The sequence below is a fragment of the Elephas maximus genome, chromosome 1, assembly GCF_024166365.1.
Source record: "Elephas maximus indicus isolate mEleMax1 chromosome 1, mEleMax1 primary haplotype, whole genome shotgun sequence".
NCBI lineage: Eukaryota > Metazoa > Chordata > Mammalia > Proboscidea > Elephantidae > Elephas > Elephas maximus.
Window position 1 is genome coordinate 70,674,916 of NC_064819.1, and position 20,228 is coordinate 70,695,143.

General features: G+C 40.9%; 1 long non-coding RNA gene across 2 annotated transcripts in view; it reads right to left on the bottom strand.

Annotated features, from left to right (window-relative positions):
- The window catches only part of LOC126076420 (uncharacterized), a 138,561-nt gene that overhangs the window by 70,623 nt on the left and 47,710 nt on the right, over positions 1-20,228 (bottom strand). The window lies entirely within an intron of this gene.

A 20,228-nucleotide genomic window follows, 5' to 3' on the forward strand; every position in this document is an offset into this window, starting at 1 on the left:
ATCGATTTGACAGCAAGGGTAACGGGTTTCCTAATACCATTCCCATTTTAAGCTTTCTAGTAGTGGCTCAGTGGTAGAATTCTAGCCTCCCATGCTGCTTTGATTCCCGGCCAATGCACCTCAAGCGCAGCCACTACCTGTCTGCCAGTGGAGGTTGGTGTGTTGTTATGATGCTGAACAGGTTTCAGCAGAACTTCCAGATTAAGACAGGCTAGAAAGAAAAGCTTAGTGATATACATCTGAAAATTAGCCAAGGAAAATCCTACATATCACAACAGTCCAATGTGCAACCGACCATGGGGATGGCACAGAATCAGGCAATGTTTCACTCCATTGGACCCGAGGACACCCTGAGTCAGGGTTGACTTACTGCAGCGAACAACAAGTTTCCTTTACTACAGGAGGTACTGAGAGTCTCTTCGGAGAAATGCCCAAATTATTCATTGGTTTAGACTTAAGCCCTGATGACCTATGTTAATGCAAATGTGATATGGGAAACAAAATTGATGAACCCTGTCACTTTCAGCCCGCCATACTGCAGCTTTAATTAGCTTATCAGGTTGAGCAGCCGGATATCTAACAGGGCACCAAGGGAGCGACACAGGAAATAAGTTCAGATAACAAAAGGTCTGCAGCATTACAGCTCTTAGAGAAGGCAAACACAGCTACCCAATCTCAGCAAGCCAAGCAGTGTCACGAAAACACTAGGGGCAAACAGAAAATGCTAATATAAGGGCCCTTAGAAGAAATTTTTCTTAGTAGCAAATTGAGTTGAGACCTGACCTCTGAAATAATAAGGCCTCATCCTTCTACCTCTCCCCTACACACACACACCATCTCCGTAATTTCAGCTCCACATTTAGAGAATAGGAAACATCCTGCTTCATGATGGTCATTATTGCTTACCGGTAAGAGTATCAGTTTATGTCTTACAGTCCAGTCTGATCTTTGTCTGAAGAGTTGACTTTGGGAATAGTTTTAGTTTTGGGCTAATAGAGTGTCCGGGGGCCATGACCTCTGGGATCCCTCCAGTCTCAGCCAGACCATTAAGTCTGGTCTTTTTACTAGAATTTGAGCTCTGCATCCCACTTTTCTCCTGCTCCAGAGTCAGGATTTGAGCCAAGAGTTGTCTCCAGTGTGCCAAGCGTAGACCAAATGATGGCAACTCCTCTCCTTTACACCTGCTAAGCATGAGGAGAGGCTGCTGACTGGTTCATTGGGTGGAAATTAAAGTGATTGGAAAATCTAGGATGTTTTTAATGAATTTGAAAACTTAACCACATTTTCTATGATTCTACAATACCGATTTTAAAAAAAGTTGCCATTCTGTTGACTCTGACTCACGGCAACTCCTATGTATCAGAATAGAACTTTTTAATAAAGTTTTCCATTACTGATTTTTCAGAAGGGCATCACCAGGGCTTTCTTCCAGGGTGTCTTGAGTGGACCAGAACCTCCAACATTTTGGTTAATAGCAGTTCACTCTACTTGTTCCAGGGAAAGCTCACTGGATGAACAAGATATAGTCCCTCCCTTTTAGGTTTCATAGTAAATTTTGGTAGAAAAAACATCTAAATAAGTACTACTACCTGAAAAGGTGGTGGTTCGAACCCGTAAGAGAGGCCTCAGTGACCTGCTTCCAAAAGGTCACAGCCTTGAAAACCCTATGGAGAAATTATACTCCGCACGTGTCGGGGAGTCACTATGAGTCAGAATAGACTTGATAGCAACTAGCAACAATTACTATTATTGCTGCTACTATTAATGATCATTATAATACTAAAAAAAAAAAAAAAAAAATTTTTTTTTTCATTTAATAACTGCCTTTTATGTTCCAGGTGCTTTATCCTTGCACTAGATTGGATTAGATTTTCTCTAATCCTTACACATACTCTCCAAAGCAGGTATTATCATCCCCATTACAGGTAAGGTGACCAAGATTCAGATCCCTGAATGGCTCAAATGGTTTATGCTCGTCTACTAACCTAAAGGTTGAAACTTGTCCAGAATGACGCAGCTCACACACGGCAGAGCTGGTACGGAAATCCAGACGGACTCCAAAACCCAAAGTATAATGCTTCCTCCTACAAGTCTCAAATTGCTTAGAGTAAGAAAAAAGGTAGCAACTTTGCAACAGGGTGGCTGGACAATATAACAGTGCAGGAGACCTGACTTCAAATCTTGGGTGTGCCACCTGCTAACTCTGTGAGCCTTGATCAAGTTACTGAACACAAGGCCCTTATCTACAAAATGAAGATGGTTGTTGAGAGAATTCTGTAAGATTACATGTTGTGAAAGTGCCAAGAACACTACTCAGTCCATAATAGATTCTCACTGAAAGCTAGCTGAATCTGAATAACCAACTATATTCCACTTAAAAGAAACTCAATATAATATGCCAAATCAGAATTTACCAAACTTACATTTCCATTTCTAGAGAAATGAATTCCTCTAGGATACCATTAACAGGAGAAAATTCTTAATGTGTGTAAAATATGATTTGATTTACAAACGTTAACTTGATACAGCTTTCCAAAAACATTTATTTCATTTAGTAAGGTATACCTGAACCCTAATAATTAAGACACTACATTTCCCCTCCATCTCCAGATTTTAAGAACTACTTTCTCAAAACAAATCACTGGAAACTTCATAAATTTCAATAGCTCTATTATTTAGTATTCAGGTCAATGCTAACAGAAATGGTGGAGGAAATTAAAATGTATTGTATTGTACACCTATTATGTGCTAGGTTCTTTACATACATATCACCAGGTAGGTTTACTCATAAGGTTTACCAACACGCACTCTTAATTCCAGGCACTGGGATCCTGTCAGCCATCCAAATTCCTAGAGAAGCAACCAATCTATCTGAAGATCTTTCTTCTCTGTAATTATAGTAGGCATTGTTGTTGTTAGCTGCAGTCCAGTGGGTCCCACTTCATGGCCACCTGGATGCGTGGCAACCCATGCACAATGGAATATGTCACACCATCCCCATAACTGGTTATGGATTGGAACATCGTGATTCAGAGGATTTTCGTTGGCTAATTTTCAGCAGTAGATCACCAGGCCTTTCTTTCTAGTCCATCTTAGTCTGGAAGCTCCACTGAATAATGTCCACCATGGGTGATGCTGCTACTATTTGAAATACCTGTGGCATAGCTTCCAGTATCATAGCATTTTGCGAGCCTCCACCAACAGAGGGCTGGTGACTGTGCATGAGATGTGTTGGTCAGGAATCAAACCAAGGTGTGCCACACGGAAGGTAAGAATTCTACCACTGAACCACCACTGCCCCCACATAGTGGCCGTATGTCCTGGATTTTCCATTTGATTTCAAATATTTCCTTTTGTCGCCAGATCGTGTCTCTCAATTTTTAGTTTATAAAATTTGCTTGCGGTGTTTTTAATTCAGAGCCAATGTAAAACTAGATTTCTCCCATGCAAGGAAGTGAAGAGGGAAGGAGCGAATGAGGAAAGAAAGGAAACAAGAGGGAGGAAGGAAGGGAGAAGGTAAAAAGGAAAGGAAGCAAAGATGAAGGAAGGAAAAGAAAGGCTTTCCTTCACTTACATCTGGACCATAGGAGGCACACAGCACACTCATTTATCCAGGAGATTGATGTGGTAGCCACAGGGCTTCATTTACAAGGGGGAAACTACAGCCCCCAAAGACACAAAAAGTATTAATACATCAAGCTTAGCCATAAAGCCTCATCCATTTTCAGGTCTAGCTGCCCTACCTCCCCCTTTATGCTATTCACGGTCGCTTGCAGAACTAATCATCTGCTAGATGAGGTGTGAATTTGTTTTTTGCTCGTATTTGGCAAGACTGCTTCTCCTACCCTGACAAATTAATTACCTGTGAACACCTCCCAGCAGCCCCCGACTTTCTTAGATGAAAGAACAGTGGGAACATGCACTCACCATTTCAAAACTTGAGCATAATAAATAAAGTGATCAAAACATGAGACTCCGACCTGAAGCCAAGGACAGAGATCCCACTGTGGGTACTTTTAGACATTGTTTTCATTAGTATCAAGTACCACAGAGCAGAGTCCCAGCACTCCCAGAAGAATGGAGTTCATATTTGCCATGTGGGAGGAGGAAAAAGCCATGGGACAGAGGAGTTATTAGAAAGAGAGGCCCAGAGTAACTGGGAGCTCAGCCTGATGTGCCCTCCCAGAGAGCTTTGTAAAGTGGGGAGAGGAAGAGATGATGGGCAAGCAGTGAGGCCATGCATCCCCGGAGATGCTCCTCTACCTTTGGAGGAGACAGGGCTTATAGTCCAATGGATGGCTGGACCTTCATGGGGACTAGGGGTAGTTCTGGGTACAACAACTCCCTGTGTTATATTAGCACTTGTCAGCTGTCATCAAGTCGTCTCTGACTCATGGTGAACCCATGTACAACAGAATGAAACGTTCCCCAGTCCTCCACCATCTTCATGGCCATTGACATGTTTGAGTCCATTGCTGTGGCCGATGTGTATTTTGAGTGCCTTCCAACATACGGGGCTCAACTTCCAGCACTATAACAGACAATATTCTGTTGTGATCCACAGGGTTTTCATCAGCTAATTTTCAGAAGTAAATCACCAGGCCTTTCCTTCTAGTCTGTCTTAGTCTGGATGCTCCATTGAAACCTGTCCACCATGGATGACTTTGCTGGTATTTCAAATACCAGTGGCATAGTTGCCAGCATCATAGCAATACACAAGCTACTACAGTACAACAAACAGACAGGTGGGTGGTAGATACTAGCACTTAGGGCTACAGTTCTCATTACATTTGCAGGAACTTGCTTCCAAGATACTTTGCAATTTCTACTTAATTGTTCCACCTGGATTTGAGACTCCAGCTGGTTTTAAAAGTGTCTCAAGGGCAGGAACCAAGATTCCTGCTTCATTTGTAACTTTCCACAGTGCTGAGTGGCCAGAGAGCACCTGTATAGTGCTTTACAGTCTATGGGTTGCTTCCTGTCCATCGTCTCATCTATTCTTCACCATAACCCTAAGAGGTGGGAACTATTATTATCCTGATCTTACATAGTCAGAGTTAAGTGCACACGAGTGCAGCTTTATCTGTGGATTCTTTTATTAGACCATTTCGTTAAAAGGCTAGTATGATATTTTTATGTACTTGATACCCTTAACATATTTATACAAAAAATCCAAACCCACTGCATTCAAGTCAATTCCAACTCATAGCTACCCTCCATATAGGACAGAGGAGAACTGCCCCATAGGGCTTCCAAGGCTGTAATCTTTACAGAAACAGACTGCCACATCTTTCTCCTGTACAGCCACTGGTAGGTTCAACCTGCCAACCACTGCTTAACCTCTGCACCACCAGGGCTCCTTTAACACATTTATAGGAGAGACAAATATGCATAACATTGTGAAAGAAGGTAAACGATACCCAAGTTAAAAGCTTGAAGAATTCTGAGTGTAGGTTTTAGTTTAGAAAATCTTTCAAGAGTATCAAAGGATGTAACAAACAATAAATGAGGGTACACGAGATGAGACGAACCTTGGTCTTCAAGTAAATCCAAATGAGAAGTTTGGAAAATCTCCTCGAAGAGGAGTTTCTAATCTGTCAGTAGGAGTTCTCTGCCCCTTCTGGACACCAAGTAATGCACAATGAATAGGTAATGTATCTTATACATATACATCCAGGCTTTTGTGAATAATTAAATCCTTTTTAATTTAGGCATTACTTCATTCACAATAGCCTTTTTTCATTATATATTTTTTCAAGCAACAATTACTAGAATAATTGCTTTCACATTAGAGCCAACAAATGTGAAACAGGTCCTCATACCTTTTGGTTAGTAGCTGGTCGAGTTAACCAACTGCACCACCAAAGGACTCAGGTTAATAAGCTTGGCTGCTAACTGAAAGGTTGGAAGTTAGAAATGCTAAAAGTTCAAGTCCACCCAGAGGTGCCTCGAAAGAAATCCATGGCGATCTTCCCAAAATCAGTCATTGAAAATACTATGGAGCACAGTGTTACTCTGACACATGTGGGGTCACCATTAGTTGAGATCAACTCAAAAACAACTGGTTTTTATTGTGCTCTACAAACTATCAAGAATTTCATTCCAGCCCCAAACTAATGATTCACACATGTTGGGGTAGATGAGTCAACAGTTAATGTTGTCAAAGGGCAAACAATGTTAACCTTCCTTTGTAGTGGCCCACAGCTACTGGTGGGTTTTAACTGGTTACCTATTAAAGCAATTTTCTTCACAGTGATTTATCATAAAGAAATGGAACAATTAAGACCTCACTTGAAAACAGTAATGAATTGTTCAACCTGGACCATGTGAAAAGAAAACATGACCTCCATTAGCCTCATCTGAGGTGGAGAAATAAAATCTTGAAGAAACAGACTGTCCTGGTTATCTAGTGCTGCTATAACACAAATTTCACAAGTGGATGGCTTTAATAAGCAGAAATTTATTTTCTCACAGTTGAGGAGGCTAGAAGTCCAAATTTAGGGCACCAGCTCTAAAGGTGTTCTGTGTCAGCTCTGGTGGAAGATCTTTGTCTCTTCTGTGAAAGAACCCTAAAAGCTTAGGTGCTTGACATGGAAAGGGCTTCTGCCCAGGGTGTAGGCCTAACTCTATTTGTTATAATTCCTTTTACTTCTGCTTACTCCCTAGCAACCATTAACAAAACAGACTTAATCATGCAACTAAAGAAATGTTTTTCTCTGTGGTTAAGCTAAGAAAGGATGTTGACAGAACATTCCGGGGGGGAGGGGGGTCTGGATACAAATGGCTTAACAGAAATCTCCCGTGCAAGCAACAGCCAGGAAATGTTTTACTCAACAAAGTTATTTTGACAGAACATTCTCAGAAAATATTCTGTGATTGTCTTGTGACTACCCTGTAACACCCTTCAGTCATGAACTTCTACAACCATCACACCATAACCAATCTAAGAAGCCTACATATACTCCTTAAACCAATCACATTGAGATCCCCACTTCAAGTTATCCCACCCCTAGTTTCCCTAATTGCTTGACCTCCAATCAGAATACTGTACATTAAGGTCCTGATTTTGCTAATAGATGTAAATGCTTAACTCCTGCATCTTGGAGCACTTAGTTTCACTTTGTGGGCTTTGTGTTTCCCGGATTCAAATCACTTCTATTCCTTCAATAAAACTCTTAATTTTAACAGAGACTCCTGTCTTGCTCTTTGGCATTTTTGGTGTCAGATACACGGGACCTGAAGGTGCATAATCTGCAGGTGGCCCCCAAGACTTCGAGGACTCAAGCTTTTGGTACTGGCCAATCTCCCCTGCAGTTTTCCATCTCCACACTCTCTCCAGGGTTGTCTAAGGTAAATAACCTCCCAGATCCAAGCTCTGCTCTTTTTGTGTCTCAGTTCTCCGAGTTTTATTGTTGGATATGGTGTTGCACATAGTTTCAGTTTTACTTGCAAGGAATGGGTAATGCCAATTCACGGGGGAGGTGGCAGCTCCTGACCCATTTTGTGAATGAGCACTTTGGTCCTGTAACATGCTCCATGTTTTCTAGTTGGCATTGCTTTACCCAAGACAATTTGGGTGACTACTTCAGGGATCTTTGATCTTTGCAAGTTAACTTTTCTGCAGCAAACTAGAAAAATGAGGCTCCCAAAGTTAAACAGCCTCAATGGCATGCCTATTTTGATTATTTGCATTTGGATTTTTGTTTGCGCTCCCCAACAACATTTTGTTAAATCAGTGGTCACTTAAGTACTTTGCAATTTGAGAGACTGCTTGTTGCTAGGTGCTATTGAGTCAGTTCCACCTCATGGTGACTGCATGTACAACAGAACGAAACACTGCCTGATCCTGTGCCATCCTCACAATTGTTGTTATGCTTGAGCCCATTGTTGCAGCCACTGTGGCAATCCATCTAGCTGAAATTCTTCCTCTTTTTTCACTGACCCTCTACTTTACCAAGCATGATACCCTTCTCCAGGGACTGATCCCTCCTGCTAACAGGTCCAAAGTATGTGAGACGTAGTCTCTCCATCTTTGCTGCGAAGAAGCATTCTGGTTGTACTTCTTCCAAGACAGATTTGTTCATTCTTTGGCAGTCCATGGTATATTCAATATTCTTCACCAACGCCATAATTCAAAAGCATCAGTTCTTCTTTGTTCTTTTTTAGTCATTGTCCAGCTTTCACATGCATATGAGGTGACTGAAAACACCACTGCCTGGGTCAGGCGCACCTTAGTCTTCATGGTGGCTTCTTTGTTTTTCAACACTTTAAAGAGGTCTTTTGCAGCAGATTTGCCCAATGCAATGCATCTTTTGATTTCTTGACTATTGCTTCCATGGGTGTTGCTTGTGGATCCAAGTAAAATGAAATCCTTAGATAACTTCAGTCTTTTTTCCCCTTTATCATGATATTGCTTATTGGTGCAGTTGTGAGGACTTTTCTTTTATGTTGAGGTGTAAACCATACTGAAGCCTGTGGTCTTTGGTCTTCATCAGTAAGTGCTTCAAGTCCTCTTCACCTTCAGCCAGCAAGGTTGTGTCATCTGCATAATGCAGGTTATTAATGAGTCTTCCTCACAGACCAGTGAGGAGATGAAGTAATTTTTATTATTCCAAAATGACAAGAAATGGAAAGCTTATAGAACTAGGAAATTTAGGCTCCCATATAACAGCTTTCTGAGTCCCCAGCACTGAAAACATCCATTGCAAAGCAAGATAAACAAACTTAAAAGGCTTTCAAGGCAGGTCTGTGTTGAGCAGCCTTGAAGAGACCTTACAGGATCCCTCTAGAATATGCTGATAACTATCCCTCCCAAGATAACCAAATAGCAACATAGTCACAGCTGCAATAGTAAGAAAAATAAGAAGGACCGCCTCTGTGTTACCACGCAACCAGGCTGAACATGTGCTGCTTGTACTTGAAATGGTGAAGGCATGGTTCCACAAGAGACTAAGGACTTTGCCAACTTTGTCCAGATCTTCTGACTTTAAGAAATAATTATGACTGAGGAAATTAAGGTAAACAATCTTGCAGACAAAACAGCTACACAAGATGCTTCTCAAATTACTTTTGTCCTTTAGATGAATAAGGAAAAAGATTTCTCAGATTTGCTTATTTATGACTATAATATTCATGAATTAACTTTAGAAAGACTTTTTAAAAATCAATAATTAGCTTAAACAGAAAAAAATCCAAACATGGGAAAAGGCTAAACTGCTTATGTAAAAATGTTGTGGTGGAGGCATCTGACCTCCTCTAACTTCACAAGGTGGAAGGAAAATCAAGATCAACAGCCCAAAGCTGATTCCTATGAGGCAGAGGTCAGACATATCTCTACCCTGCAACCTTTTTACCAATTCTGACACCAACCATCCTTCCCATGGCACTCTCTACTTTTCTGCTGGGTTTGATAATTCATTGCAATGGCCACACAGGACTCACAGACAATACTCATGATTATGGGGCTAATTAGGAGAGTACCAGATTACCATTAAGGATCAGAAGTGATTCGGGATACAGTTCTTTAGTCAAGACAGCTTCTTCTCACCCATGCCTCCAAGCAGACCTCTCTCTGGCCCTTGGTCCCTCGGCGCAACCTCTGCCCCACTGAGACAAATGTTACATAGCTCTTTAGCTCTGCCAATAAGTCCCCAGGGGCCCCCCACTCTGCCAATATGCCTCAGCCAGAAGGCAATTAACTTTCTTGCTCCATGGGTCTGCAAGCCTAGCTCTGTCAAGTATCCAGGGACACCCCATTCTGCCAGTAAGACTCCCGGACGAAGGCACTCACCTCTTGCCCTGCAGGTTGGCAAGCCCACCACGCTATCTCCTGCCAGTCCCCTGGTTCTGTTGCCTCTGCTGCTGACACTTCTTTGCCACTACTTATCACGATATCTTCAGTGTTACAGCTCTCTCTCTATCTTCTGGGTCTAGGAGGTTCTTGGTGCAGGGATCCCGAGTTCAAAGGACACACTTCACTCCTGTCTCTTCTGCCTGATGGTAGTTAGATTCCCCATATCCACCTCTGGGATGGTTCATTTTAAGCCTACCAGGATGGCAAAACTGACCAATCCCCTCCATAGAGTTCCATACACCTTATTTGCATGGTCCTACCCCCACATGGTGCCATATACCTTATCTGCACTATTAGCAAGTCACCCAATGCCCTTAGTGGGCCACAAGCACTTCATTTGCATAACACCACCCAGTCATTTCGTGGGAGTTACAAGACTATGGCTAAAAAGGCCTTATTAAGAAATTCACTGCACTGCAGCTTACCAAAAGAATAAAAATTAAAAGGAAAGAATTTAATTACTTCTTGTCTTTTAAAACACCCAGGCCAACTTAAACATATGTAAATAAATTAAGATTAACCAATTATTTTCTTAATAATGATCTTCTGAGACCCATACTGTTCCAGAGAAGGTTTTGAAAAGACCCCTGCCAACCAAGTAAAAGCCTTTTTGAGATAAAAGAAGGTAAGGTAAATAATATAGACACTGATGAAGTCTAAAATACAAAAAACACTGTCTTATACAGTTACCAGAAATTAGGTGGGTCACTAACATTCAAAAAAAAAAAACTAAGGTTAGATTGAGAAACTATAAGAAATGGTAAAAGTTTGAATAAAAGTACAGACTATTTAAACAAACTATACTTCAACAGTAATTATGTTTTATAGTATATAGGTTTAAATTACATTCCAAGATTTCTAAGTAACTTACTGATATTAAAAAAAAAATTGCTCTCAAGTCAATTCCAACTCATAGTGACCCTATAGGTCAGAGTAGAACTGCCCCATAGGGTTTTCAAGGAGCACCTAGTAGATGTGAACTGCTGACATTTTGGTTAGCAGTCATAGTTCTTAACCACTATACCAGGTTTTCCCTACAGGTATTAAATGATATTAAATTAAATATCCACTATATAATTGAAGTTTATAGGCTCTTAGTTCTTATGCCACAGAGAAAGGATATACATATAGATAGATAGATAGATATTTAGGTTTGGTAATGAGTATGTTCATCTTTGCAACTTAAAGAGTTGTACTATAAGAGACGCAAAACAAAAACAAGAAATTTAAAAGATTCCTTAAAAGGGAATTTATCTGGTATAGTCAAAGTCCTTATTTACTACAGCTAAAAGTTTAATAGGTAAATCTATGAGAATTTTTTAAAGCTCTAATGTCAAATAGCAAAGAATTGAGTTTCTCGCTGTTAAACAGTAACAAAATTTTCTTTAATTACTCAGTTGAAGAGTTATTTCTTTGTACAATCTGCCCCAAAGGCAAGAATTCAGCAGAATAAATTTCTGAGTCTGAAAAGCTATGGAATATGTTAAATAAAACCTTAACAAAGTTTACTCAATTTCGATAGTCTTGTTTCTTTGGTTTACTGTTTATTGCATTCACCTATAATACAAAAAGTTACTTTTTCTGTGTAATCTGCCTAGGAGGCAAAAGTTTTATGTCTCTAAGTTTATGTTAACTTGTATGCCCTTGACTAAGAAACCAGTTACTTGGCTTTGGAAAATGTTAAGGTTTTTACCTTTAAGATCTTTAACTCAAGTATATGTTTCTCAGTGACCTATAATAAATTTCTGACAACATCATGGGAAACCACAAAAGATTTGTTTCTGTTTTATAAAAAAAAAAAAAGGCTAAAATGGCTTATTTAATGTTATGAATTACATGAAATTGTCAAATCTGGAAAAGTACCAAATTTTCTTTAAGTTAAAATTTATATGTCAGTAATGTCTGCTTGATATTAAACATCAAGCACACAATATTATGCCATAATTTTATTACTTCAATTGCTAACTTAATCATAGCTTTGTTTCCTTTGAATCTAGCATCATTTAGGCCAATAGTTTTAACTAGGAAATTCACATGATTTATCCATGAAGTTTTCGTTACTATTCAAATGTTTAGAAACTTTAATATTATTCTTAAAACTATTATATGTTATCTAAGGCTCTTTAAAAATAAGGTTAATCATTACATTTAAAAATGTTTTTACCTAAAGTTTCTTTTTAAGTGATTTTATTTGGCTTTGGAATATTTTTTTAATTCCTATCACGTCTTTCACTTTAAAGAAAATGAGACATTTTTACATTGTCAACTGCAAATAAGTTTTAAAGAACTAAATCGAAAGTTTTAGCATGTTCCGAAAAGCAAGAGAGAAGAAAAATGACTGGCGGTTTTGTTTTGTTTTTAAGAGAGAAAAAGACAGTTATGTCTTAAAGTGGAATGCCTGGTTATGCCGAAAATGAAAAATAATAAAAGCTAAACTTGAGGGCGTACAGTAAGTTGTAGAAGGCTTGAAGGCAATTGAACTTTATCTGCCTTGGTTTATAACACCTGCAAATAGTGAGTTTGAAAAGATACAATGAAATGTTTTGAAAATTTTACAGTATTAGATCAATTTTGGTGGATTTATTCATAAGATGGAAAAAAACGCTGAATATTTAGCTGCAAAATTTTATATGGGTGATACACTTTCTATTAAAATAGTAATATATTAATAGTCTTCAAAAATGCTTAAATGAGGTGGACCAAAAGCCCTACGTTATGACAGGTTTATAATGGTGATCAGTTCAAATAAATGCGGACTATTTTATTAAATACATTTGCCCAATAGAAATATATATTAGAAAATATATCAATTAAAAGAACTCTTAGATCCTTGCTGGAAGGGGCCATACCTAGTACTCCTCACCAATCTGCGTGTTGTCAAACTGAAAAGAGTCAAGCTTTGGATTCATTTGCCACAGCTAAAAAAAGGATAAGATACCACTGTGAACTAGTCAGACCTCTGGAGAACTAAACATCACTTTAAAATGCCCCTGTGGCCAGAAACAGATGACATCAGAGGAAAACAGCTAGTCCTAACATCATGGAAAAAGACCTCATGCAATCTATTGAGTTCTTTGGACTTTGTTTCATAATTATAGCTATTCTTATGTTGACTGCATTATTACACGCTTACAGTATTATCCCGTTTTAACACGTTATTTTTCCCATGGAAATCATTGAGGAAATGTACTCTGCAATTGCTTGGCTATGAAAATTGCTATAATTATTAGGCTTAGTTTAATACTTATTATCACTTTTGAGATAACCTTATTTTATCAACTTGGGTGTATTGACTTGAAGATTTTTGAACATGTGATTTCATCTGTTTTTAACCACACGCCAAAGAGATCTGGAGATAGATAGATCTTTCAGCCCTCTTACCAGTTTATGGTATCCCTGAACTTGAAACATTTATTCACAACTTATGTGCTACTATGTTGTAAATAACTAATGAACTTGCTGATAGCATAGAAATCCAATAAAAATCTTTCAAGTCTCTTAGTAAAGTTGTATTAGACCATCAAATCATCCTTAATTTTGTTATAGCCCAACAAAGAGACCTTTCCACAGTTGCCAATACTTCTTGTTGCACTTAGGTAGATAGGAAAAATGGAAAAAGACCTTAGACAAGTCCACCTAAGAGCTTCTTGGCTTCAATCAATACCTCCTATGCACAGCTCCCCTTTTCTTGGTATTTCTAGCTGGTTACCTGATAGAGTTAGTTCTTGGTTTTGTTCTATATTACAAACTTGTCAAATTATCTTGATCATTATAATACTCATATTTAGATTAATCAAGTATTTGACTTGTGCTACAACAACAGATCTGACCCAACATCTAGGAGGTGAGCACAAGTCAGGAAGGAATACGAGAAAAGGGCTTCACAAGTGAGTAAATAAGCATCTATATCCAGAAAGCCAATACAATAGGACAAAAAAAATGTTGCTGTTAGTTGCCTTTGAGTCAGCTCTGACTCATGGTGACCCCATGTACAAAAGAATGAAATGTTCCCCAGTCCTGCAACATCTTCATGATAGTATGCTTGAGTCCACTGTTACTGCCACTGTGTATCCTGAGTGCCTTTCAACTTATGGGGTTCATCTTCCAGCACTATATCAGACAATATTCTGTTGTCATTCATAGGGTTTTCATTGGCTAATTTTCAGCAGCCGATCACTAGGCCTTTGTTCCTGGTCTCTCTTTTTCTGGAAGTTCTGCTGAAACCTGCCCACCATGGGTGACTCCACTGGTATTTGAAATACTGGTAGCATAGTTTCCAGCATCGTAGTAATATGCAAGCCACCACTGTATGACAAACTGACAGACAGGTGGTGGTAGATACATACATAAAAACTAAAAACAAACCAAATCTGCTGCCGTCGTGTCAAATATGTATCACAGCAACCCCAAAGGACAGAGTAGAATTGCCCCATAGTGTCTCCAAGTTTGTAATCTTTATGGACCACCACCTGATGTCACCAGTTGATAAACTGTAAATACATTTTATTAGCAACATCAATGACAACTATACACGTGGACCTTGCCAGATGGGATACACAGGAATTAAATCGTCTATATCTGTGGAAAGAGACGATAGAGAAGCTCAATACCATCAGTCAGAACAAGGCCAAAGGCCAACTGCAGAACAGACAGCCAATGCTCATATGCAAGTTCAAGCTGAACCTGAAGAATACTAAAACAAGTTCACGAGAGCCAAAGTATGATTTTAAATATATCCCACCTGAATTTAGAGACCATCTCAAAAATGTATCTGATGCATTGAACACTAATGACCACAGATGAGATGAGTTGTGGGATGATATCAAAGACCAAAAAACCAAAATCAAACCCATTGCCACTGAGTCGATTCTGACTTATAGGGACCCTACAGGACAGAGTAGAACCCTCCCATAGGGTTTCCAAGGAGCGGCTTGTGGATTTGAACTGCTGATCTTTTGGTTAGCAGCCACACCTCTTAACCACTGTGCCACCAGGGCTCCAACAAGGACATCATACATGAAAAAAGCAAAAGGCCATTTAAAGGACAGGAAAGAAAAAAAAGACTAAAACAGATGTCACAAGAGACTCTGAAACCGACTCTTGAAAGCAGAGTAGCTAAAACGAATGAAAGAAATAAGGAAGTAAAAGAGCTAAACAGAAGATTTCAAACGGTGGCTTAAGAAGACAAAATATTCTAATGAAACGTGCAACAATCTGGAGTTAGAAAACCAAAAAAGAAGAACACGTCCAGCATTTCTCAAGCTGAATGAACTGAAGAAAAAGTTCAAGCCTTGAGTTTCAATACTGAAGGATGCTATATGCACCTGAATCAAGCCATGGTATTTTCAATCACCTCATATGCACGTGAAAGCTGGACAATGAATAAGAAAGACAGAAGAATTGATGCCTTTGAATTACGGTGCTAGTGAAGAACACAGGGTTCATGCTAGCACTGTAGGGTACCAGCCCCCTTGATTAAACTACAGGCGGACAACAAGTTGTCATCTTTCGTCATTTTTTTCCCTTCTGTGTGAAGCTGGTTCTCAAGGGGAAGCTCCTGCCAACTGGACCAGTTTAGTTCCTCCCTCTGCAATGAGCCTGCTCACCCACTGTGTGACTTTCACCATTGGAAACCGTAAGAGGGGAGGCAACAGGAGGGGAACATTTTAATGGACCATTTGACAACCAGCAATATAAAAACCAGGAGGCATTAGTGAACACCAAATACCCAAGGAGCCCCACAGTAGCAGCCTTACTGTGTTGTTGTTAGCTGTCATTGAGTTGGCCCCCTGGACTCATGGTGACCCCACATGCAATGGAGTGACCATTGTGATCCATAAGGTTTTCATCGGCTGATTTTCAGAAGTAGACATCTAGGGCTTTCTTCCTAGTCCATCTTAGTCTGGAAGCTCCACTGAAGTTCGGCATCATAGCAACACACAAGCCTCCACTGACAGACAGGTGGTGGCTTGCATGAGGTGCACTGGCCAGGAATCAAACCATGGTCACCCACATGGGAGGCAAGAATACTACCACTAAAGCACCACTGCCTCCAGGAGTATTACCTCTAACTATACGAGGTCCTTTTTGTCCCTTCTGCACAGAAAAGCATGAACTAAGGGACAAATATACTCATGAGAGACCTGATGATTCTGAAGCACTTGCATATTTTTCATATAAGTTCTTCTGGTCTTTAGCATCATGCAGCTCAGAAAAGAAGGACCGTGGTAATTAGCATGCTGCCTGCACGACAAAGAAAATCTCAGTCAGACACTACCTAGAATTTATCTTGGTGATTTTATTCAGTCTCACTCAGCTCTAAATTACTGATTCAGAACTCAGAAGTGGTACTGCAGGAGGCTGAAAAAGGTCATTTGGATCCCCAACATTGCCATGTCCTTTTGAGTTGTCTGGCCAGCACACCATTGCTAAGGAAGCTAGCCAAGAATCTAAAATTCCTTAAAAAAAAAAGTTGCCTTTGAGTCAACTCAGACTCATGGTGACTCCGTGTGTGTCAGAGTAGAACTGTGTTCCACAGGGCTTCCAATGGCTGATTTTTCAGAAGTAGATTTTCAGGCCTTCCAAGGCACCTCTAGGAGGACTCGAAACTCCAATCTTTCAGTTAGCAGCCGAGCGCAGTAACTGTTTGCATCACCCACCACCTCTCAAATCCATCACTTCTCTTCACTTCACAGTGCCCCACCTCGACCCCCATCCTCTCCTGGAAGTTTTCCTCCATCTAGTCTCACCACTTCTCAATTTCCACAAAGCAGTCCCCCATGATCCTTCTAAAGAACAAATCTGATCATGTCATTGCTCTGTTTAAAACATAAAATATGTTCCTACTGCTCTTAGAAATATAAAATCTTTAACATGACTTATAAGGCCCAGCACAGTATGGCCCCTGTCTTCACTGTTAGCTTCAATCTTTACCATTTTCCTCACCGTAACCACCCCCACCCTCATGCTCCAGTGATATTGCTCAGGTCCAGAAGAAACTCCATTCTCCCATCTCTGGACCTTCATAACTGCCATTCCCTCAGGCTGGAACAATTACCCTTTTGCCCCTACTGCCTTGGGATGTCTGATTCACTCATGCCAAGTTGCATGCAGTTTACTCTGGGAAGCTTGTCCTAACCCCCATGGCCTGAGTGAGGGACTCTCACAGCTCTGCCCTGCATCTGCCACAGCCCCTACCACACACTCATCTGTGTTGTTGTTAGTTGCTGTCAAGGCGATTCCAACCCATGGCAACCCCATGTGTGCAGAGTAGAACTGCTCCATAGGGTTTTTAAGGCTGTGACCTTTTGGAAGCAGATCACCAGGCCTTACTTCCAAGGCACTTTTGGGTATGTTCAAACCACCAGCCTTTCTGTTGGTAGTCTAGTGCTTAACCATTTATGCCATGATTTCTTGTTGTTGGCCACACTGTTTTATGAATTCTGTGAAGTCAGGCACTGTGCGCGTCTGGTTCACAGTCATAGCTCCAGCACCTAGCAGGATGCCTGCACACAGCCAATATGCAACCAACAGTTACTTAATGAATGAAATGAAACAAGAGGCACTGAGTAATCATAATATACTTCATAACACATTAGCCCAAGTAAATCAAAGAAAGACAGTAATATTTGCATAAAACCTTAACACGTTTCCTAATCTGATTTTTGCAGCTCTCTGAGTCCTTCACAACTCCTTTTAGTTGAGGGGTTTGAAAGGCAACCTATGAAAGTTGGACAATTTGCACTTTGCCTAAAGTCCTTGTACAAGAGCTTGCTAGAGGCTGCACAAAAAAGTCAACTTGATCTTGGTCCTGCCCAAGACTCTCTCCACTGTACCAGTCACCCACTGCTGCAAAAAAAAAAATCTGGTTTCCAACAAAGAAAAGGGCCTCAAGGGATTATTTCACACTTTTAGAGAGCAAAAGAAGTCATCATACAATCTATAATTATGTTTAGAGAATATTTAGGTTGTCAATACTTTTAAATAAGAATAGGTTGAGGTGAGAGAACAAAAGCATTCTAATAATCAAAACAGAACCATTTACATAACACAATATGGCAGCAACGGAAAAATGCAGAAGGAAAGCCAAGTGGGGTAGTCCCCAATGGATTTTACTAGAAGAAGAGTCTGACTCACATTTTCCTCCACACTCTTGAAGTTGTTATTGCCAGGCAGACCTTGAAAAAACATGCCACCTTCGACAGCCCAGGGGCAAGACTAGAAGGCATGAGGGGACAAGAAAGCCGGTAATAGGGAACCCAAGGTTGAGAAGGGACAGAGTTGACATGTTGTGGGGTTGTTAAGCAATGTCATAAAATAATATGCATACTAACTCTTTAATGAGAACTAGTTTCTTCTGTAAACTTTCATCTAAAGTATAACAAAAAAAAAAAGTGCCACCTATACTCAGCAGCTGCTAAGAAAGGCCTGACCCCTGATCAAACCCAATTGCCAGAGACAGAGAGAGAGAACACAGCCAGCCTTTCCCAAGATAGTTGAGGAATGCCACCAATGAAACTAAAAGGGATTATAAGAGTTTGGGAAGAATGTGGTGGAGACAGCCCTTTCCCATCTGTCCTCCTCACAATACAGCCTTCAAATATTTCTTAGCAGCAAGAAATCAACTATCAGAGTGGGGCCAAGATGGCAGAACAGTCAGACACTTCGTGTCATCCCTTTTAAAACAAAGACCCTCCCCCCGCCAAAAAAAAGTAAATTGGATGTATATGACAATCTAGGAATTCTAATCATCACAGTCAAAGCTGAAGAGTCGAAACGAATGTCAGGTGGAAGGTGAGACAATTAAAAAATTGTGGGAACAGGGAATTACAGGTGGTGGGATCACCAGTATCCTGCTAGGTAAAACTACACAATGCACATAGGTTGGGGCAAGCAGCAACATCCCAAGCCAAAACCCACCCCATCTGGTTCAGCCAAGCAGCAGCAAATCCGCACATACCTCCAGAACCAAGTAAGAGTAACACTAGGCCTGTGAAAGTTAAATGCAAGCTCCCAATCCACCACGCGTGCACCATAACCCTTCCCCCCACCAGACCTTCACAGCCGAGGAGCACTCCCCTCTCCTCATCTACCTCCCGCCCCACACCAACACCAGTCCCTACACATTCAACAATGTAACACTCCCTAAGCCGGGTCCTGAGTCACCCACTTCTTCGCCCAGCCACTGGCATAGGGGATCCATGGACTTACAGCACCCTCCACCCCAACCCTTCATCCCCACCCAAGTGTCTTGTGGGCTGATCCAACACTGCATGCCTTCATTAGAACAAAATGGGCAGGGCATCCACCTGAAGCCCATTTTCACACGCAGCAGCCAAGTGGGAACTGCTGATTTGTGACATTCGACACTACCCTGCCCCCTAAAAAGGGGCCTTACCCACCCAGTCCTGGGACCTAAGGCTAGGCGGTACCACCCACTCTGTCTAGCCACCTATGACAGGGGTCTGACAATTAGTGGTGCCTCCCATTCCCTCCAGCCAATGGCACCAGGCACCCAAGGACCTGCTGCACTATTCCCCGACTACATGCTCTAGCAGACGGGGGCATACCCTCCATCCAGGTACCCAGAGGCAGCCAACAGCCTCCCACCTTGCGCCCACATCACTCCCCAAGGCAACTAGAGACCTGTGCCTGCTCCAAACATCACCACGCAACTCTGCCTGCCCAGGACTGTAGGTTAGAGTCTCCACACCACACACTTAGTTACCAATGACCTGGGCACCTGCACCCTGACCAACTGGTAAGTGGTAAAGCACACACACCACACCCAACTAAATGACCAGAGAGAACACTCCCTGTACCCTTGGCCAGGTTACCAGCAGGACAGATTAATCACTTCACCAAAAATCTTCACCTACATCTTCATCTTCTCCCTGTACCCTTGGCCAGGTTACCAGCAGGACAGATTAATCGCTTCACCAAAAATCTTCACCTACATCTTCAGCACCCCCAAAAGAACAGTGAACAGACTCCTGGACTCACACACATGGCACCTGCTGTGACCACCTAGAGACAGGAGGTGAGAACTTCAATGACGCCAAAACCAGAGTAGCACACATGCCCAGCCTACTAGGACATATCAAAATAAAACAAAAATACAGGATGAAGTAAACAAAGCTACAATAAATAGATAAACGTAATAACGTATTGATGCCTCAGAGACAACAATCAATATCAAATCACATAAAGAAGGAAGACAAGATGGCTCCAGCAGGCAGCCAAGATAAAGAACTAGAAAACTTCCAGAGGAAGATATGGCAATGAAACTATGTGATAAAAAATTCAAAAGACTAATATACAGAGCTTTCCAAGAGATCAAGAAGGAGCTCAGGCAAAACACAGAGCATACCAAGGA